The following is a 22751-nucleotide window of genomic DNA, read 5'->3' on the forward strand; positions in this document are numbered from 1 at the left end:
GAAGCGGCCGAGGAACACGAAAAAGGCGAAGGGAACACGAAAAAGGCGAAGTGGCAGGAGCGGTGCCGGCGGCGGGAGCTCGGCCAGCCCTACGCGGGGCCCGGCGCGCAGCGGCCGCGGGGGCGGTGCTGCGCGGGGGCGGGGGAGGGCGCAGCAGTGCGTAGCGCAGCGCCGGAGATGGGGCGAGGCGGGGCGCCGCAATAAGAGCGGATGGGCGATGGGGAGGGGAACAGGGAGGGAAGAGGCTGCTGGAGCCGCGGCGTTGCAGCTGCTGGCCCTGGGCTTGCTGCCCCCGGTGTTGTTTCAGTTACAGCAGCCGTGCTATATAGGCGGAGATCGCGCGGGTGCGGTGCGGAGCGGTGCGGAGCGGAGCGGGCAGCCTCCGCGGCTCCCGGCGCTTGGCCCCGGCTGCAGTGCGCGGGGGTAAGGCGGGTCATCACCGCTATGAAGGGAATAAAATACGTTTCAGAAAAAAACCCCAAAAAACCCAACCCAACCAAAACAACATCATCTACCTGGCAGGCGGATGGGGAAGGGGTGGCAAGGGGAGGATGGGGGCAGAAAGTGGTTTCTGGGAAAGGCTGGGGGCTTGGGTTAAAGCCGAGCAGCAGCCCAGGGGAGAGCGCTCGCCAACTCGCCTTCTTGCCTTCACGCTCCGGGGCAAGCAGTGGAGAGGAGGAGGAAATGGGGGAGGAAGGCGGCGAGGAGCAAGAGAGGGAGGAGGAAAGGGGGGGGGCGGGGGGGAGTCCTTGTACGCTTAGGGGTAGGGGCGAGCCGCGGGCGGCGGTGTGAGATGGCACACACATAGGCAACATCTGTACGGTATATATACATACAGAGAGGTCCAGCCAGGGGCGGGCAGAGCCTCCGCCGCCCCCCCGGGAGCAGCCGGGGGAGGTGCCTCGGTCCCCCCGCCGGGAGGGGGCACGGCGGGGCGGGAGGGGCTCGCGGGAGCCGCCGGCGCGGATGCCTTCACCTGGGTTTCTTCATCTGTGAGCGGGGCGAGGAGGAGAGGCGGTCGGGTCTGGAGAGCTACCGCTGGATCGTTTGAAAAAAAAAAAAAAAAAAAAAAAAAAGAGGGAGGGGGAAAAACCCAACTCTGCAATCCTCTGCTCCCCACAGGCTCGGCACCATAAGGGACTGCTATATTTGAGGCTGTCAGGAGGATGGGAGAGAGAGACTGAGAGTCAGGGCGAGAGAGAGACGGTGCCACAGCAGCGGTAAGTGCCTTTGCCGTTCCCCCAGCCAGGCACTGTTTTCCCTGGTTAGACTTTGGAGTGCGTGCAGATTATTTGTTGTAATATCCATCGCGGCATCTCTGTGAGCAGTTCGCTGTGGAGCCAGCAATGGTGAGAGATCCCATTTTTGGGCTCCTGCAGCAGGTTTATGTGATTTGCTTTTTGTTTTGAATCTTGCATTGAAATTGTTGTCGTAATTGAGCGGAAAAGTTGAAGCAGAAATTACTGTGATCTACTATATGTTTGCTGTCGTTTAACTTGCTAGCAAACTACTGCAGTGAATGAGTTGTGAAGAGTTGATGCGAGGCTTTTAGAACAAATACGTACTCCGGAGAAAAAATGCCTGTTTTAATGTGCTAATTTTTATGTTTGGGAGAGCTACCGTGCTAATGCTTGAGGGTGAAACAGAAAATCACCTAGCGTATTGAGTTTATAGTTATGCACTAAAAGTTGTATTGCTATGAAGTTCAGAATGGTACTTGGCTTTGGGATAAACAATTACCTCCGGAATTAGAAAAGTGTGGTGCCTGGACTGTTCCCCTTTGCTGACAGGCAGAGGAGATGGGATTACCTGAAGATGCGCAGATTTTCCCTCGGTGATGTGAGGACAGTGGGTAAGACTTAGTGGAATGGCTATGAGCTAGCTAGAAGATGAACTGAGAGTTATTTCTGTAACGCAGAGCATGAAACTGTGTTTTAAAGGTTTTTATCTCAGAAAAAAATTCTGCATCCATTACTGTATCTGTGCTTCAGACGTTTAGTTTCATTCTGGTTGAGCAGAAACCTCATAAAACAGAAGTTACACAACATAGTGTAATGTGACTACTTAGGAATAAAGTTTCCTGTGTTGCAATATTTTAAAAAATTAACATAAAGCTTTTGCAAAGTTTGTTATTTTTTTTAATTTAAAAGTAATACTTTCCTTGAATGGAACATTTTCAGTAATATTTCTTAATGAAGGACCCGATGCCAAATTCTTCTGAGTCACAGCATTTACCCTAGTCTTCAGTGAGCTTTGGATGACACCCTAAAGTTTGAAACCACAAATAAATTACATGTTCACTGTTAGCCAAAAGCTAAGGGGGATTCCTGATAATTAAAATGTGGATGACATTTTCTAATTATTAAAAATGCAATTAATTCTTGCTGAGTTATAGTAGAACTCCTTCAGAAGTACTTTATGGCAATCAATATTAATGCAAGATCAGTTCATTGTGATTAATATTATTACAGCGGGTATCAAAAGAATTAGCAATAATTGGGCCGTTACTTTAAAGTGCTATCAAAATATCTATTAGAATTCGTAAAAATGTATTTTCATATATTGACTTTAATTACTATAGCCTTTATTTGAAAAATTTCAAGTTAAAAAAAAGCCAAAAAACCCAAATCCCATTCAATATCTATCTTGTTAGGAGGGAAGATGCTTGGTGTGTGAGGTATACTGAAAGGAAGACAGAAAACTGAGACATGAACTATAATAACTGAGGAATATTTCATGTACAGTGGTCCTCTGTGGCAATATACTTTTAACTATGTGAATGATTAAGACATGTGGTTAAGAAGACTAAGGCTTGGAAGGCAACAAATGTATAAAGAAAGGAGGATGAATGGTTAAGCATTCTTGAAGGTGCTAATAGCTAAATAGTTTTAAGTGTGCTATTCAACATGCAGTTTTTCTGTTTCATATACTTACAAGCAGATGCCCATGCAAAAAGTCAGAACTAGCAGAGTGTGATATAAGAGTGTGAAGATAGCTACATCTGGAGACTGAGAGTGTAGATTTTAGGTTTGTTGGTCAATATGAAGCTGAAGAGCAAATTCTTGAGTTCTAGGTTAAAATGTGAGGGGAAAGGATCTTCGTTTTATAATAAGGGCAGATGTACTGAGAATGAAAACAGAAAATACAAAAAATCTGGCTGAATTAGAGCTGAAAATTTGAAAGAAAGCAGCTTTGAAAACTGATCTGGAGGAAAATATCTTAGCACCTAAGATAAAAGGTATGATTAAAAACTCTGCTGTTACGAAATAATAAAGGACAACTTTTAAGAAATGCATAACTTCGAGGACTGTCAGCACAGGTTCAATACAGGAAGGTCATGACTGGCAAATTTGCTCGAGTCCCCTGAATAAGTTGCTGACATGGTAAACTATTGGGGAATCAGTGAGTATGATGTATGGGGGCTTCAGAAAATGTCCGGTTCTGTGCTCCACAAAATATTGATTTGGAAACGTAAATTTTGGAAGCACTGCTGGAATGAATTCAACCTGACTTAGAGATAGGGACCAGAGGGTGTCAGTAAAGGTAAAGAGCTCTGGATGAAAGGAGGAGGTTAAAAGTATGAGGCTTTAAGTGACAGTCTGAGATGCAGTTTTCTTTCTTGCTTGTTGTAAAGCTGGCATGTTCAAAAAGAGTAAATCTGATTTGCTAGCAATACAGAAAAATCTGTTCCACTGAACAGAGTCAGCACACTGAAAGTTTTCTGATTAGGTTAATGATAAGAATATTTATTTTAAGTAATTGATGCAAGTCTTTACTAAAGGCATCATAGAAAACTATACATTAAGAATATACATGCCAGGGGGCTGGCACTGAGCCATCTGAGGTGACTGGTTCAGTGGCATTGAAAAAAAAAACCAAACTGTTCTGAATTATTTTGCCTTTCTGCGTATAGCCTGTAAAACAGATCTTGGTTTCTCTGGATTCACTGCATAATTTGCCACTGTTGGTCTGCTCCCTCCATATGCTCCTGCTAACAGCTTCTGCATTGCACTTTCTCTCAGTTTCAGAACCACCTCAATCATTTGAACAATTCCTCATACTCTAAAATACTAAACTGAAATTCACCACAGTTTGTACAGTGTTCTTAATTCCTAAGAATCAATGTCAAACAGTCATTTTCTTGCTAATATATGGGCAAATCTTCCACAGAATGTATTTTCTTCTTTCTGTGCATAGCCTCTCTGATGCTTTTTTCAGGGTCTGTTACACCCTGTACTATCAACTTTGTGCTTTACAAGGAAAAACTACTCTCTCTGGACATGATGGAGTCCCTACAGAGTTTTATCTTCTGAGCAGTTCTGATCAATAACACTACATTATGGGCCAGTGCCTTTTGAAAAATTAGAGAATTGTTAGAACCTGATAAAAGAAATACTTTTTGATTTTATTTAAATTTAAGATTTCAAAGCCTCGTAATGTATGTATGCATATGTATATCTGTGTTTATACCCACACATACACTGGGTATGAGTGATGATTCTGTGTCTTTGCAAGCTGGAATGGAAACAACAAAACCATTTTCTGGTTAGTAGAAGGAAATGTAATCTCTTTGGTTTTATAATAAATTTCATGGCTGATTTATGAAAATGTCCCAAAGTGTATGGATCATAAGAAAATGAGATCTTTGCTTATATTCCGCTTTCTAAAAGGGAGCTCAGGATGTTTTCTCACTGTACTTCATAAAGGCCACCAATCAAGTTTTATGGGTTCAAGTGGATGTATAACAGGGGATTGTGTGTCAGATTCTATATGCTATGAATATGGTAAAATATTAGAATTACCATCCATGTTACGGCTGATGTTCTTGATCACACATGCCCATACTTAATCCGTGTAGTCATCCACTCAGACTAGCTCCTAAGCTTACAGAGCCATGAGGTTATGTCAGAATGACAGAGTAATTCATGCTGTCATGTAGTAGTTACCAACATCATAGTTCACCTCTGTACACCTCCTTCAGGACCAAACCTACATGTCAGCCTCAGGAAAAATTGATAAATCTTCTCCATTCCCATACCTAGAAATAGAAAATGCATCAAACTTTTTCCATCCATCAGAAACGTCTTTTGGGAGTTTCTTTTTTCAGTACGCTCTTAAAGATTTTATTGTAAATGGTGTTAAAACATGGTATCTTTGAAGAACCTCCTGCTGCTGGAACTAAACCCAGACAAACATTGAAGGTAGTTCATTGCAGTTACTGAGAAAGGGTAAAGGATGGCAACTTCCCATTCAACATACAGGGAGTGTGGCACCAGCCTCCTTGTGCGTGAGAAATGCTCACATTTTTATAGCCAGAAGTTTAAGATTTTCTATATATCCAATGGGACTTCTAGCCTGCAAATCATTTTGATCAAGACTAAATGTACGGCTTTGTAATTGATATAGACATAGTATCAGCTCAGTGTTTTGGGTGTCTTCCCTTACTAAATAGAATAATTTTGCAAAAATTCATGAACCCCATTTTATTTTTATCGGTTTAATAGTTTTTCTTGAGTATGTGAAGGACATTGCCTTGTGGCTGTAACATTCCTGTTATAGGTTGTAACCAACCTGCTACAGCAGTGCATTCAGCCAAGAGTAGTAGTACGCAGATGGGCATGTAAATGAAAAAGACTTTGTGGTCATAGTGTCAGAAGAAGCTAATCTAACAGTACAACCTCTTCATAATACTATTCTGAGAAGACATTCAGGCACTAAAATTGAAAAGTTGTAAGTCTTGCTTATCCATAAAAAGATGTGTTCGTTCAGAAGATGTGTTCGTTGCAATAACTTCCCCCAAAATGTGCTCTCAAAACGAAGTAGTAATGGGCAAAGAGCTTAACAGAAATTTACTTTTGAAGGGGTGATTAATTATTGCCTGTTTAATTACACAAGCATTATTTTTTCTGAAAGATGACCAGTTATCCCCATTAGCTTATTCCGCAGACTTTCATATGCTATTTGCTCTCAGTTGTTTGCAGGTCTCCACATAGACCTGGAAAGTAATGAGCAAAACTGCGTGAAAATGAGTCAACAAAGTCATAGTATATACTTTACCTCTTCTGAGGTGATTCTCACAGCGAACATTTTCCAAAAGTTAAGTAGCATAGTCACTCAAAAAAATTACTCTAGATGTGCTGAACACTTTTTTGACATTTATTAGCACTGTTGATCTGGCAGAGTCATTCAGCTTTATATTACTGTGATGTAATCCGGATTATTAATTTATCTTTACATTTATTCTTCTAATGGCTTGGATGGGGGACAAGACAGACAGATTCTGAAAAGGCTGGAAAATACTGACATTTCAGGAACTGTCTTGCTCTTATATAGGAATTTCAGTATGCCTAGCACACAGAAACATGGTTGTATTCCAAATAAGCATTTTAATTTCTCATCATATAGACAAATTAAAATCCCATCCAGTATATTTTTTCTATGCTTACTAATTTCTTTTCCACAAGCATTCACTGCCTGGAATATTATACAGCCCACTTTCTGGACCAAATTAATGATATTAAACTTCCTATCTAAAGTTGCACATGTACACTTTCAAAGCTGGGAAAAAATCGGATACAGTTCTCTATCTAATATTTAAGTTACTTTGATGCACAGTTCACCAATTGCATCTATAAATTGCTGATTTTTCTATTATGGCATAACTTGTAGGTACATCTATTTACATATATTTACAAAATGCTGACGCCACTTTACAATGCATTTGCCCCAACTGTCTAATTCACATCACAAGTCCGTACTAAATAGTATTTATATTAGAATTCTGATTGCCACAGAAGATTTGTTGTTTTATTGGAAAGGCCCTCTGACTCCATTATAAACCTTATAATTACTATCATCATGGTAGCAACTAGGGACTACAATCATAAATCAAGTTTGGATTGTACGTAGAGCTGTAAATGCAAAATGGTCCCTGAATCAAAGAATGTATGGCTTAACTCAAGAGCTCTTCCTTTTTTGCTATATTTGCGACCTTTGAAATGCTTACATCTCAGGGAAGACATCTCTGTTTCACAGCCATGATACCATGATCATGTATAGATTTCTTCAAGATCACCTCCCACACCAGAAAAAAAAGCCAAGATATGATCTGCAGCACTATGATGTGCAGTGATCATACATACAGGCTATGAAGTGTCTTGCAAATTTATCTGAAGACTGTACCAGCAGTCCACATTTACTTCTAAAATGGGTACTTTTAAGACCGCTTTTATACATTAATTCATTCTTCACCTTTCCAAAATCTCATGCAGATCAAATCTTATTAAAAACAAATATATGGACTTTCACATGAGTTTCTATTAGAAGATAAGTTCTCCTTATTAGAACTTCTGATTTGTTTTTGTCATGAGTTAAAGAAACCAAATAATAGACTCACTCTTGCTGTGGCATTATTCTTTGTTTTGTTTTGACTTCTGCACATCTGGGGTGATGCAAACTCTTGATTTCTCAGTCTCGTGCTATTCAAGGTGCTCAAAATGTTCTTTCTCCACAGTAACATATGCAGTGTCATGTATTATTGCTTACATAAAACTCAGCTCAGGGAATCAGAATAAAGCTATGACTTCTCTGATGTCGTAACATCTCTTTGATGTGTGTGTGCTTCTCAACTCAAAACCAGTTGTATATTATTTCCTCTGGCTGGACTTTGGGAATGTAGGCTGGACACTGAAATAGCTTCAGGATGAGAAAGACTGACTGTTACATGGTTTTGAGAAGAGGCATAATTGAAAATGTAGAACAGATCAGATAACAAGGGAGGATAATTTATTAAGAGGACCATTGGCACACAGAGAGATAATTTAGAAAACATGATATATAGCTGAAATGTCTGCAGTCTTGCACTTCTCCCCCCTTGCATATCACAACTGACTGATTGCTAACATCTAAGTATTTATTTGCTTTATCAATCACTGTGCCCAAGTCATTCACTGATGGGCATAATCCTGTGTTTGTGACTTACCAAGGCATCTCTGGAGGAAATTTGAATGTCGTCGGTAACGAATTGAGATGTTACTGAAGGCATCAGGTAGGAGGAGGATGTTTGCACAAGGGGCATATTAATCAACAATAGGAGAAAATATGCAGCATCAAAGTAGCGTAATTCAGTTGATTTTGGATTAAATTCTTGCATGTTTTCTGTAAAGTAGAAACAAGACAGACAGACTGATTGATCAAGCCTGCAAAAAGCAAAGCCCTTTTCTAGAAAATAAAGGTTGAGCAAGTCGAGAAGCATTGAGCATACGGGAATACTAAGGGTCATTTTACCACCAGAAGTTACTTGTTTAAAGTTTCTGTTTTCTCTGTAAGTTTTCATTAAATATCCAGTGACTATCATAATTCCTTCTCTGTCAGTCTTTCCAAAATAGTTCTTTTGAAACAGCGTGATTCCAGTTGTAAAGGAATGTAAAGGAATTTGCTAAGGATTTCTTTCAAAGCTTATAAAATACGTTGAAGTTATAAACAATGTGTGCATGATTATATGGGATTATAGGATCCGTAAATAAGAATATTGTATGAGAGAAAAAGGAACCTGGCATAGTTTTTGGTCTTCATAATGTGATATTCTGCACCAAATAAAAGCTGGCATATAAGAAAGTATGGTCGGTTGAACACTTTATTTACTAAAAATATTGTCTATTTTAACAACTGCATACTAGTTTCTTGTGTTATCTAAGTTTTCAGAAAATAAAGCAGATTGTTTTGTGGGACTGGTTTAAAGTTAAAAGAACGTGGTTTATGAGAAAGCTCTCCAAAAACTATAATGGACATGCTTGCTTTTTGCAACCTATGGGAGTGTAACTGAGCAGCTTAGGGGATCCCAACTATTTCTCTAAAAACTACCTGTAGGTGGTATAGTAAGATCTGGAATTTTTTGTCAGTGGAAGGAGCAGACTGTAAACGGCTATATGCAAGGCAGTGATTTTGGACTTCTTGTTATTATTTCTGGTTTTATTACAGTATTGTAAGGAGGTAACAAATCAAAGCAAATACAAAGGTTTACTTTTTATTGGGCCTAATCTTGTTGAAGTGACTGAGAAAAACTCCACTCCTAAACTTGAAAATAAAAATAAAACCAAACAAAACTAACTTCCAGGATTAAGCACGCTGGACAGTGTTATTTTACTTCTTTATACTGTATGTCACATCTTAAAGACACCTCAGAAACATAGGAAGAAATCCTTTTTCCTTGTTTGAGAAACAGTCCAACAGCTCAGTCAATAGAAACTTTGGGCAGACTGTGGACAGAAGATCCTACCACAGGAGATTTTTATTGTTTTCTACTAATTTTTTTTTTTTTTTTTTTTTTTAGTTACTGGTGTGTAAATACATTACTGGGTTTTGTGACTTAATTTTTTTTTTTCTAGTGTAATCTATTGTATTGCCATTTTATTTTGATTTCCTCATCACCTGAGGTTTTCCCACATATTGGCTGGCATGATATTAGTTTTCTTAATTTTTATGTTTGATTTACCTTTTCTGTATTTGGATTTTCTTGCCGCTGTCAGACAAAGAAGGAGGAGGTGAGGGAAGTATTGAGAACACAACATTTCATCACTACCATTGCCATGTGAATAAGGCAGAAAATAAATGTATGTTGTTAACGTGGTAAAGTCAGAGTCCTTCTGGCTTGAGATACATGAAAAAGACTTCCTAGCACTCCAAGGACTGCCAAATTACATGGTGCTGAGCAAAAAGAAAGAAAAAAGGAGAAAAAAGCACTTTCACATAAAATTCACACTGCATTTAACAATCTTAAGAGAGAAACACTTACCCAAAGCTGAAAGCACAGGTCAACTACAGCTTAAGAGCCAGGCTTTCCACCGAGAGGCTGTAAACACTGGTTGGGTAGTATAGAAATGGTGGGACTGTGCAGTGCTGAATCCCCCCTTTCTCTGCTCAGTACTAGTGCGGGGGAAGAAGGGGAAAGTCCACATAAATTATTCCTCTTCTGTGTCACAGACCTGCACTTGCAAATGGACAACCTCTCTGTTGGAAATGCGGAGCATCACACAACACACACAGAGAACACTGATCTGGGTTATTGAGGTTTTCTGATATACTGGGCAGAGGCGTGTCATGTGAATACCACTGGGAATCAGAGGTATTCTGCCTACCGTTCTGTCAAGTTGTATTTTCTCCTGAAAGTACCTTAGTGATCCTTAAGACACGTTCTGGGCATGGAGTAGCTCTTCTATAGGTGTATTTCTTCTGACCCAAAGGGTGCATGTTAAAGAGTGTGTCCTTAAATGTAATGAAAGCGGGCAGTTAAAATCCATTAGCCACTAGCAACTGCTGACTGCTGTTTTAACAGTTTGTGCATATCTCTGATGCTTCTTCTAGTTCTCTTTCCTCATTGCTGTGATATGGACATATCCTCACATTTAGCCTTGTGTTAATTGTGATCAGGCTTTTGTGGCTAATCCTTACTGAGAAGGACTCAAAACCACGCACAGCCAAATTCTGTGCTGGCATAAGAAGGTGCAGCAACACTAAATTCAGTGGAGTGTCCTGCCTGCTCATTTTAGGATGGCTCCCCTACCTTGAATTTACCTGCAGCCCTCAACCCCTGCTACCCTTTTTGCACTGACAGTGACTGAGGAATTCTAGGCTGGATTTTAAAGCTGCTACCAAATGCATTCTGGCTATACTACCAACAAGCAGAGCTGCACAAAAATTACCCATTTTTGTTCTGTAAGTGTCCATCTGCAGCAATGATGATTTTCTGCCTAAATATTTTATTCTTCTGTGAATGTGCAAAAATGTGGATTTTTTTTTTCCTCCTGCTGGTTCTGCTGACAAGCAGAACTTTTTCATATAGCTCTATAATTAGGCTCCAGAGTCCTGTGGAGACACACAGCAGAGTGGTAGGCTTTATATTCTGCAACACTCAAAAGTTGCAGTTCACAGATGTGTGTGCTTAGATCTACCCCACCTCTTTGCATGCTGTAACTAGTCTCTTCCATTCCCTTTGGATCTGTCCCCCTGTGTCTAACAAAAATGAGAATTTTGAGTGTTTCTGGTCCTAAACTGCAAATCGGCACTCGACCACTGTGTGAAAGTTTTGACAGAACAGAACAGAGATTCAGGTCATCATTGAAAATCCCAACTCAGGAATCTTGCATTGCTTCAAGTTGTGCAATGAAACTACCAAACTTTATATCAAAACATATAACACTTAGGGGTTTTCACAGTTCTTTTCAGCGTGGTTGTGAAATTGTTGTGGTTTCCATCGCTGTACAGTGTTCCTGGTCACAAAGCCCAGTGACGAGTATTTATATGACGTTCCTATAGTGAATATATAGTTGCAAAGAAATAAAGCACTGGTAGAAGTTGTATGTGGATTATTATGTATTGCTATTGTGTGGCCTATGGGGAAACCTTCCATTTTCCTTTAAGATAACCTTCAAACTAATCTGTTTTAAAGCACGCTATTTTAGAGACCATGAGTCTTTGCTACTTAAGCCCACAGATAACCACAAACAACAGTAAATTAGTAATGCTCATTATACCTCCTAAAGATGGTTAACATGAGATTTCACAACTGATAAGCTTCTATCCAAACCATTTGGAAATACGGACTGATATGGTTTGTTTAGCTTTGTATTGGCACAGTTTGGAGGAAAAAGTTTTCATGTTACAATAGAGCAAATGAGAGCAGTGGCTTATTCTTTAGCACTGTTAGCAGAAGAGAACATTTTCTGTCCTCACCTCATTTTGAGGTTTAATAATGCAGACAGTTGAGTCTGCCTGCTTGGACCAAAATAATTAGCAGAGAGTAAACAAACACTTTATGTTTCATTTTATGAATGGTGTGGTGCCACTTTAAATATTTAATGTTTTGATCTGAGTGACCAATCAATTCTTGAAGGGCGCCAGGTTACAGCTACAGTCAGGGAAAGAAAGCTGAGTTGTGAGCAAAGGTAGGCTCCCATAGCTGCCTGAGACCAGCAAGGGCTGTCGGAGATGGAAGGGGACCTAAAATGAATGTTAAAAAGTGAAGTATGGAAATGGAGAAGCTGTCGGAAAAGAAATGGTAAAAAAAAGTACAGACAGGAGGGGGAGCTGGTAGAAAGCAGTTTAATGCAGCTTGATGACTAGCTGATTAGTTAGATCTCCATAGGAGGTCCTATAGGAGACATGTCTCATACGCATTTAAATCTCAGGTGGTGACTTACTCTCATTCTTTTGTATATTCAGGGGGAAAAAAAACCCCAACCCTAAAAGATATCCCTCTTAGTCAAATTTACTGTTTTTTTCTCATAAATATTAATAGTCTGGGGAAGAGAAAGGCCAGACCCTGCCCACAGAGCAGACAAAGGTTGTGTGTTGAGGATGCTGAAAACCAGCAGTGATTGCAGTTTTGACTTCAGGAACCATGTGTGCGTGTTCTGAGCAACTTCACACACAATCTTAAACTGAACATACGCTTAAACAACCTTGACTACAATTTAGTTAATCTTAGGTGAAGTCCTGCACAAGTACCTTTAAGAAGGGAATGCTAATTACACCTGACCTTTACTTCATGGCATGGAAGAGTACTTTTGGTATTCTAGCCTTTTTGTATTTCTGTCTGAAACATTGAAAACCCGTACTATTTAACCTTTTATCTCTTCACTTTTGTGGGTTATGTCTTGTACACCTGAATACTTCTTTTCTACCAGTTTGTTTCTTATTTTCAAAATCACAAAAATACTATCTGATAAATGCATCATAAACACAATTTAAACAAGCTGTTTCATTCAGTCAAATGTAGTTCACTTCAAACAGCATAAAATATTCAGAAAAACACCTTCCCTTCCCCCCAGCCCTGGAGACTAGATGAAGATGCAACCAGTGCCATGTGAAGCTGGTGAATAATGTAATTTTCTGGCTGCTGCACCGCTCAAAAAAGTGGTCCACAAGGTTCTTTCACTGTGCCCACTTTGATGAATTAGCTTTATTACTGCAGCCCATGATGAGGTTCCTGAACTGTAACTCAGGGCAGTTTTCCCCTCCAACTCTTTTATTAATTGTGATCACAGTTAGGAGAGACCCTTGCCAGATTTTCATATTTCGAACCAAATTTCCAGGGTTGACAGAAAACCCACAAAAATACTTGCTAACCTGTTGTGTTTGGTTCAAAAGCCACTGGGCAGTGATAAATATGGATCCCCACTGTTGGCGTTGTTTTCCAGAGAAAGATAAAGCTTTGGTCATCTTTTTTAGTAGGGCTGGTTGCCTTCAACATTTAAAAGACCGTGCTGCAAATCCCTTGCCATTTCAGTAGAAGTTTCCTGGAAGTGTGCTCTTGAGTGATGGGAGGCTTTGTCTGGGCACAGATGGGGGCTTGACATGTGGGGAACTGGCTCCATCTTATCCTCCTGCTGGGGTGGGAGGCTTTTCACCTGTCAGTGACACACACCAATAAAACATCACTGAAACATCAGATGTATGTGTCACTGTGACTATTTTATTTTTCTTCCCTCCTTTGGAAACAATGAATAGAACACCACAATCATCCAAGAAAAAAGAGACTTACAGGAGCTTCCATATGAGGTGGTTTGATAGTTTTTGATTCGTAACAAGCTTTGATGACAGCATTTGGATGCTTGTTTGTTAATGAAAATCCAAAGATGGATGTGAATTTTTTTTCCTCTTTTGTTCAAATATGTTATTTTTTTCCCATTGTTTTTCTTCTTCAAATTCAAACTGTTCTTTGATATATTGAAACTAAAATTCCATTCCCACCTGGGATTTTATTAGTGATTATCACAAACCTGAAAAATCTATTTTTAATCCAGTTCATCTCTGTTAACTACCACTGCTTCTGAGCAACCAGGGACCTCATTTTCACAGTATGTCCATTCTCCCATCTGTAGAAACCGATGCAAGTATAAAGGAAGGGGTCAGTTACCTATTCATCCACTCTTCATAGCTTTTTCTGTGACACAGAAACCTCTAAAACTGCCAGCAAAAAGCAGTTTGAACAGATCACTTTGTTGCCAAGGTAATAAAATCTATGAGCTTTCAGAATAAGCAGATTCCTTGTCTGATATTTAATGTTCGTGGCTGACTAAGAAAAAAAGGTAACAGCTTTTTGTAGCAGATGAGGTGCCTATTTTTTGGAATAGCAATTCACAACATTTGGACAATTTGTAGGGCCTGTATAGTAGATGAGGTGTGAACCAAGGATGGGAGAAAATGATCTTTAAGTACCCAAGGTGGCCAAGCCTAATGGATTTGTATCCCAAACATTAATTTTAAATGTATGTATGAATGCACAGGGAAAACTCATGTTTTTTGCAGAATTGTAAGTAAAATCCAAAAGATTTTTGAACTGTGACGGCTGCCTGTGATTTTTGAGATGTCTTAAGGTCCTCAGTAAGGGAGGCTGACCAGCTAGGAAGCAGTCAGCTTGCAAGCACTCAATCTCAATTGGGATTTTGTTTGTGTTATTTGTAACCTATGTACTACCAGTGTATAAAAATCTGCCTTGAACTTTTGATTAATATGTTTTTTACTGCACCATTAAGCTTGTCTAGTTTACTAGCAGCATGGGGAAATGCACAAGTATAACATTTTTTTCCACTCGCCAAATACAAATAAACTAGTTTGTGCAGGCATCCTCAAGGACTTGCGTCCTGAAATGCATTTATGGAAGTTAATGTTCAGGGGGTATTTCTGGGAAAACTGAAGTAAGTCATGTCAGGGCTTATATTGCTGAGGTACTGAATTTGGGGTGAAAGAATTGATTTTAGTGGACACAAAATATCCCTCCAGCCAGAGACAAGAAGATACCCTCGCACTTTGGGATGAATCCACGCCTTGCCATTGAAACCTCGCAGCCTGTCCGCTCTGTGGCTGTGAGTTTTCCCCTTGGAATTGAAGTTTTATGAGAGGGATTCATAGCACAGTAAATAATGATGATCATCTACCTTGTTTGTCAAGATGATGAATCTGTATATGCTCAGGGTTTTAAAAGATAATATGGTTTGCTATGGGCTGTAATTAGGATTTTTATTTTTTTTTTAATAACATGGAATTTTGCTGTTCAGCGTCATTTTATTTTATTATGCTCATTTTTTGTGTAAACACTGGTCTGTTGCCATTTGGTCACACACACATTCTTTTGCTACAGAAGCTGTTCATCAACGCGGTGACATTTCATTTTTGGATGCATTTGGAAAACAGATACGTTGTTGTGGCGCTTTGACTTCGGAAATGCCACATAGTGTATGAGAAAGCTCTGCACAGTCACAGGAGTGGCAGAATTTTGCCTGAGCTTGAATTCCCAGACACTTTACAATGGGAATTAGCCACGTTGCCTCAACCTTCTCTCATACTGAAATGAGGCTTACATAATATAGGCAAAGTTGAAACAAATTGAAGAGAGCACTTCCTCACACAGCGTGAAGTCAGCCTGAGGAATACAGCCACATAGTTCATAGATTTAATTTTTAAAAAGGCCGGATAATTTTATGACCAATAACGTTTTTAGTTATGCATACTAAGTAAGGTATAATTGGATTTCCTGCTTCACAGCATCAGCTACAGGGCCACTACATCACCACGGGGGCTGGGAAGGGTTTTATTTACACACGCGTGCACATGTTCACACCCATGCACACCTCTCCTGCATGCAGCAATGAATTTTTGGTGATGCGTATAGGGCTTTTTTTGAATCTTTGTGCATAATCCACTGGTTCTGAATAGTTAAGGCCAACATCTACATGTCAACAAGAGCTGTGCAGAGTAACTGTAGTAATTACGTGCATGTGGGGCTTGTGAAAACTGTGGGTTCTTTGTCCATTTTGCGAATGTCAGCAAGTCTGGACCCGGCTGCAGGAGGAGTAAGATCTGTCAAAACATCAGCTCTTAATATTCAGAAGGCTTCTGAGAATACGAAAAGCTGTGCAAGCTTCAGTCAGTACCACAGTGCCAGGTGTTGGCCATAGACACAGTCACTAAAACGCGACTGCTAGTTTAGTTAACACATCTTTCATCCTTCCATCATAGTAATTTCAGAAATCAACAGGAATAAAAAATAGGAGACCATAGCATGGTTGTTATTTTCTAAGTATTTGTTTTTTATGAAAGTATAGGTGAAAATTAAAAATTTATGTGAAAATTCAGAGGATAATTACTGCAGAGAAAGTCCAGGCTGTGAGTATGAGGAAGTAGCACACCGGGCCTCTCTTTATTTTATTATTTTTTCTAGCATGCTGTATGTTACCTACATTGGAACATGAACCTGTGTAAGAAAGGACCGATTAGTAAGTTTATTAAAGGTATCATGTATCACCATCAGAACTTTCAGCTACCAGAACAGCATCTAGAAACCCTTTCTAGCACTTAGACTCACTGTGTGGAGTAGGAGGAGAGTTAGACACCAGCAAGAAGCCAATTAAAATCTGTATGTTCAGCATGCAGATGCCTAGAGCATGGCAAACGCAAACAATGGTGATGAGGAGAAGCCCTGTATCCCACTGAGGGCACCAGAATTTGACCTGGGCATTCACAATGTATATCACAACCACTTTATAGAGAGTTACATTTTTAAAACTGAAGCAAACCACTCATTCTGTTACATTGCAAGAGGATGAATTTCATTAGTGGACTATCTCCATGTTTAGAGCCATTCCCCAAGTCTGGGTCATGGGTTCAGTTTCGTGAGGAGTCGGGGGGGAAGGAAACACACAGTTACATTGGTGTAGCATGGATAGTGGTCCCTGATTGTGCAGAAAGGAATTAGATGCTTGCTGCTGGACAGAGACACAGCACATGCTAGAGGAAGCTTCATTGCTGTTAATAACTGAATCACTGCGGAGTCCTCAGTTCTGCTGCCAGGACGGCCTCCGCTAAATAGAAAATAATGAAACAGCAGCAGCGTGTCCAAGCACTCCATCCTGAACCTGAAGCCTCTACAGTCTCACCCTGTTTCATTCAATTTATCTGTAACCCCTGCTCCATTCACTTTAGAGCTAATAAGGAAAGATGTGAAAACTAGTTTTGTCCTCTAACAAATTAGCCTCTTGCAGATTGCCTTGTCCCTAGCCAACCTGCCTATGCTCTGCTCTAAAGCGTGATTGTAGGTAGCACAGTCATAACTGGAAAACTACAGCTAGAAACATCCCCTTTTAGTGACAGACTGTCCCCCTTACACAGTGGGCAATTTTTTTCAGAATTATGTGGTAAACACTGATGACACCAGGAAGTCCAAACTGATAAAGTAGACATTATCTTGCTTAACAATATTAAAGCAAATATAAATTATAAACTGGATCATGCAGGTGGTGTTTGAATAGTCTGAAGAGTTGTAGGCAAGAAGAAGGCAGAAGTATGATCATGGAATAGCTAAAGAGAATTTTACATTGATGAAAAGCAACACTGATAGAGTAGTCAAATCAAGAACTGTTTGACTAAACATGATGAAACTATTAAAAGTATGTTAAATGGAAAGAAGTATATCAGCCTATTATACGGCAAGAGAATACCAAGTGAATCCAGAGAAGAGGAAGAAGAGGGGGGGAAAAGCTGTATAATTTTCTCTGGGCAAGTGTCTGACTAGTCACATTGAGAGTATTGAGGGGTCAAGGGAAAAGCCCTCCTGTGTTCTGTGCATGGATAAGGCAAAATTGGTCACTGTGTAGACAGTTTGCCTTGAAGAGTACAGATCACCTCAAAGAGCATGAGGAGAAGAAAATATAGCCAGAACTTCATGCTGCCTGAGTACTAACTTTTTAACCTAGTTGACTAAGATGGTGAGGTCATCTTTGGCTCCCCTTCACTGGGATGCAGTGGTTTATCTGTTCCCAAGCTGCCACCTCTGAGTAGCTGTGAAAAGACTAGCAGGAAATAATTAGTGGAGGCGAAAGGGAAATCTTCCTCCATTTCTCCACAAACTTGAAGTATCAAAACTACATTTGTATTCTTGAGCATTCTTGCCCTTTTATCTATAAAAGGCTGCACTTTGAATAGTCACTAGTGTTCTAAAACTAAAAATTCATGTGTCTCAAGGCAGTAAAGACAGACTGATTTGGGTTTAATTTTCTTTTTAAATACAACTTTGAAGAAAAAGAAAAAATTAAAAAATAAACTTTCACTTTTTTAGGATATAAATTAATCAAATTACAAATTTTCCTTCAAAAACCTTTTTTTTTTCTCCTGAACCAACATTTGCTACCAACAATTATTTTTCAGTCACTATTCCTTCTGATCTTTCATAGAAAATAGTGAAGAACTGGGTGATGGGAGATGGCTAAAGAGCAACTGTACTTAACAAAGAACTGCAGAGTTTTGTGTGCCCCTAAAAATTAAATCATATGTACTGTATGGAAAAGAAGGATATCTATAGGATAACCCAGAGAAAATTAAGTGAGTACTGGGTCTTTTACATTTATAGATTTAATTTGTACAGAGATGTTACATTTGTTCCTTTTGTAGGATTCTGCATCTGAAAGCATGTTGAGGAAAGTCATCACTGATTGGAAAAAATGTTAGGAGAACCACTGTGAGAATACAAAAAGATTAGTTGACTTTATTTTTACAACAGAAGTACAAGGGAAGTGTATATGGTATTCCTGTTGAATTCTGTTCTGTGTAATCCAGGACTGTGTTCTTTGTAGAAAATTTGGCTTCCAAATTTGAGTCTGTTTTCTCTAATTATTACTGAGTGCCAAAGATAAAGCGCATGGAATGACGCTCCGCCAATTCAGACAAGCCCGTGAGCTTTCATTTTATTTTTATTTCTGAAAAAACATTATTTAAATAGAAAGGATGAGAGTGAAAAAAGCAACAACATGGAGAAGGCGATAGAGTAGTCCAATTACATTATGTTCCTTCAGTTATAGATACATAGTTCATGCCATCCAATCTTCTCATTTATGAGCACTATCAACAGGGAAATGGGTTGTGTGTGTGTGTACTGGATGTCATGGTAGCGATATTGCTTTCTGTGTACTGCTGGTCCTGAAGATGATGGACAGTGTGTTACAGGATGGTTCTTGCAGCCCATCACAAAGGAAGGACAAACTGTGCTAGTTTTGGAGCCTTTCCTGAATGTTTGTTTTCCTTCCTTCCTTCCTTGTTTTGTTGTTGTAGCACTCTAAACAAAGGTCACACCAAGTAAAAAAATGTAAGTTTGTTCTTTGTATGGAAAGCATAATTAAATTACTGATGCTTTAAAAGATTGAGTTTAGATCCTGTTAAGCAGATTTTTATTTGTATTGATGAATTCATTTGACATCTGTTTGCTACCTAAAATATTGCTGCTATCATCTAATGACCAGACATTCTGGCTCCATTCACCAGAAGTGTCATTCAATAGCTGCTCTTTAGCACTAAATGTTGCATTACACAGAATGATGGAGTATTATGAATTTAATATGTTTTAATTAATTTTATAATGTCAAGATTGAACGTTATGTAGCAGGTGTTCTACTAAGAGTTAAACATAGTGCATTATCTACAAACCAATTGTGCTAAAACAGAAATGTGGGTGTCTGAAAGCTTTAAAATTCATATAGGATATTATCCTCTGCCCAGTCATTTCTATTGAATACAAATGCATGCAAATCTTCATTTCCACGCACACAAGAGTGTTTCAAGAGAAGATGAGTGTACCTTAGGTTTTTCTATTTAATTTGCAAACACTTTACTTTAGCACTCTCTCTGCCATTGCTGAATGCTAGAAAAAATTATGTAAGTCAGTGGAAACACTGCCAGAAGTTGGACTGGCATAAACCACCACATCTTGCTGGATGCTACATTGTTTTTATGAGGTGCTGTGTACATTCACCATACACCAATTCCACAGTAACTGAATTGGACTGAAAAACTTCCAGTTTGGATTAAGGAAAAAAATGCTCAACAGGAGTAGCAGCAATAAATGGCTCTTAAATTATGAGGTATGCTCACTGTGTTACTTGCTAAGTAACTCTATTTGACTTGGGTGTTCTAGTCTTTCTTTGCAGTGGTGTGAGAACTTTCCCATTGAACTTTTGCTCAGAAATGGCTGATGTTGTCTTACATGGAAGAAGGAGGAAACACTATAACAGCCCTACCCTTGAATCAAGGTTAAAGGTCTTCTTTAATCTGCATGTGCATAGTGAAATGTTGGGGCAGTGGGGGGGGGGGGGGGGGGGGGGGGGGGCGGGCTCGGACAGGGAAGGAGAGTGGGTAGTGATAGTCTTTAATATGCTGTCAGAGAGCTGTGGGAAAGGGAAGAGGCCTGAGGAGCTACAGAAGGCTTCTTCGCATATGCCCTTGTGTTAGGTAGGTGGTCTCTGAGTTGTAGCTTCAGCATTGAGATCTACCACCCAGGTCTCTAGGTAGTCCATGGGACATGGCACAACACTTTGTGTGTGATAAGGAAAGGACAGAAAACAAGGTCATAATATCCATTTGTTATAAAACATACGGTAACATTTAAGGTAAATTATATAAATTGTTGGAGGAGTTTGGAGGCATGTATTTTTTGATTGATTTTACTTGGTATTCCTTTACCAAAGACAATGAGAATTCTGGAAGATGCAGGGGTATTTGGTAAGAATGTTTAGCTTGGTTCCAAAAAAACAAATTCAGATACCAAATATAAGTGGACTGGCTTTCAGAAAGGCTAAGCTACCAGTGGCTCCCTTTGTCTTCCTTCAGTGGCAGATGGTGTCTTTCCACTTTATGTTTTAAATAGGATTAGCTGATACAGCATAAAACAATACATTTCTGAAAATCTTAATTTGTTACATCTTTATTACAGTATTTAACTTAACAGCATGAAAGAGGATGCTGTGTCCCAGCATGTGTCCTTGATCTAAATTTTATTTCTAAAAGTACAGATGGGAATATACTGAAGGAAAGCTTATGGTCAGTTAAGCTGGTAAGGATCTGGGAAATACTTGCTTAACCAAATGTAGGCGATTACTGTGTCAATTTTGATATTTCACCATGACAGCTATCTTTGCAAAGGAGTGCAGTCCATTCTAGATGTCTCTTTCTGTTGGTGCTTCCCGTTAACACTTTTATGTACCCATGGTAAACCCCATGTCTCTGTGTACTTTGTAGCCATCTCCATCAGCCCACTTGTTCTATCCCACCTTCAGAAAAACCTCATAGTTTATGTTTGTTATTAAAAAATTAATCACTAGTGGAATTTACACTTGTACAGCATCATACGTGTGGAAAGTGATTGCAAAGACTCTTCACTCTTTATCCTGATTTCCAAGGAGGTTTTGCTGACAAAGAAAAACACATGAGATGCTTTGCTTTAAGGTCACAATAATTAAATACATTTCTGTGGCCATTCCGTGTATCCTTAGACAGAGGATTTTTTTATTTGCAGATTAATTTGTTAATTTTCCAGTTTTACAGTGGAAACTCTGTTAACAGGGGAAGAAGGAACACGCTATGCAGACCAAGGAGAGATGAAGTCTACAAGGCACTTGCTGTGGGAGTTTGGAGAGCCTGTGAACCTTAGACTCACTGCTCGTGAAACAGCTATGGTAGTTATCCATCTTTAAAATCTCCAGTGACTACAGCTAGAGGGAAATCATACTCATGTTTGCATTATTAAGCCCGAGCTGGTGATGTTCAGATGCAGGTAGAGTCACATTGCCTGCTCTCTCAGTTGTGCCTGATGAAAAACCTAGTGAGAAGCACACCAAGATGGATATCGTGGGCTTGATCTGCAGCTCGCTGAACTCAGTGGAAACACTCCCAATGAGTTCATTAGTCTTTAATTCAAGATATTAACACTGACTGTTAGCACGTGCTACATTGTGAACGTTGGCGCTAATGCTGCTTTCTATTCATGAATTCATGTTGCGTCCTTTTGTTTGTCAAGGCAATGCAGTGTTTTGTGTATAGATCTATTTTCTCAAAAGCAGCAGAGGAGTGTTTGACAAAAGAAGAGAATGGTCTTGTTAAAGGTGATAAACCTTTTTCAGTATGTTGTGTGCTACATTTTTTTTTTAAATTTTATTATGTGGATTTCTGTGTTGACTCCAAAGGGTTGAATTCACTATTTGAAAAATGCCCTGTTCAAAAAAATGTATGGCTTTTTTTTTCCCCTGTCCTATTGCATTTGATTTTGTGTTTTAAATTTTCAAGTGAATACTTCAACACTGTAAATCTTCCTAACAAATCTCGTGTGTTCTGAGATGTTTGCTGGGAAGATAACCCCGAAAGCAAAAACAAGAAAGGCAAATGAAAGATTTCACATCTTATTAAATTAAGTGATTTTGTGTTTTTTACTTTAAATTTTTTTTCTTTAGGTTTCATTAGTAACTACCCAAGGATTCATTACTTAAATGTAAACAAAAGGTTAAAGAAAAGAAAGTATCACCTCTAAGTCTTCAATTACCAGCTCTCCCAATTTACTTGTCATATGCAATAGAACTAAACCAGCACTGGATTTAGAATTTTAGAGGTAGATTTAAAAAATGTGCATTTACGAAGAAGTTCTGAAAAGATTTGAATAATGGTGTATGTATAAATATACGTACTGTTTTAATATACATATACATATACATATGAAAACATACTCTCTGTTTTTGCTTACAACAGCAGGCTCACAAATGATGCAGGAATGAGCTCCTATAGCTATAATTCAGAAGCATAATAAAATCATGTATGTAAAGTCATTTTCAGAATAATTCCCTTCATGTCTTTCATTTTGTCCAAAGGATTTTACAGGCAATGCACAGCTATAGCCTGTGCTTCCTAAGATGCCAGACTGGCTATGCTGGTTCAAACTA

General features: G+C 39.2%; 1 protein-coding gene across 4 annotated transcripts in view; it reads left to right on the forward strand.

Moving 5' to 3' along the window:
* Window positions 1-1042: 1042 nt before the first annotated feature.
* CNTN5 (contactin 5) overlaps window positions 1043-22751 on the forward strand; it is a 678576-nt gene continuing 656867 nt past the window's right edge. For 2 of the 4 annotated variants that reach the window (XM_037377784.1, XM_037377786.1), the window contains exon 1: window positions 1048-1220. The gene's annotated coding sequence lies outside the window, so the exon portion shown is untranslated. Of the gene's footprint in view, window positions 1221-22751 lie in introns of all 4 variants that reach the window. The other 2 variants (XM_037377787.1, XM_037377788.1) reach the window with 2 other exon arrangements.

The sequence above is a fragment of the Falco rusticolus genome, chromosome 2, assembly GCF_015220075.1.
Source record: "Falco rusticolus isolate bFalRus1 chromosome 2, bFalRus1.pri, whole genome shotgun sequence".
Classification (NCBI taxonomy): Eukaryota; Metazoa; Chordata; class Aves; order Falconiformes; family Falconidae; genus Falco; species Falco rusticolus.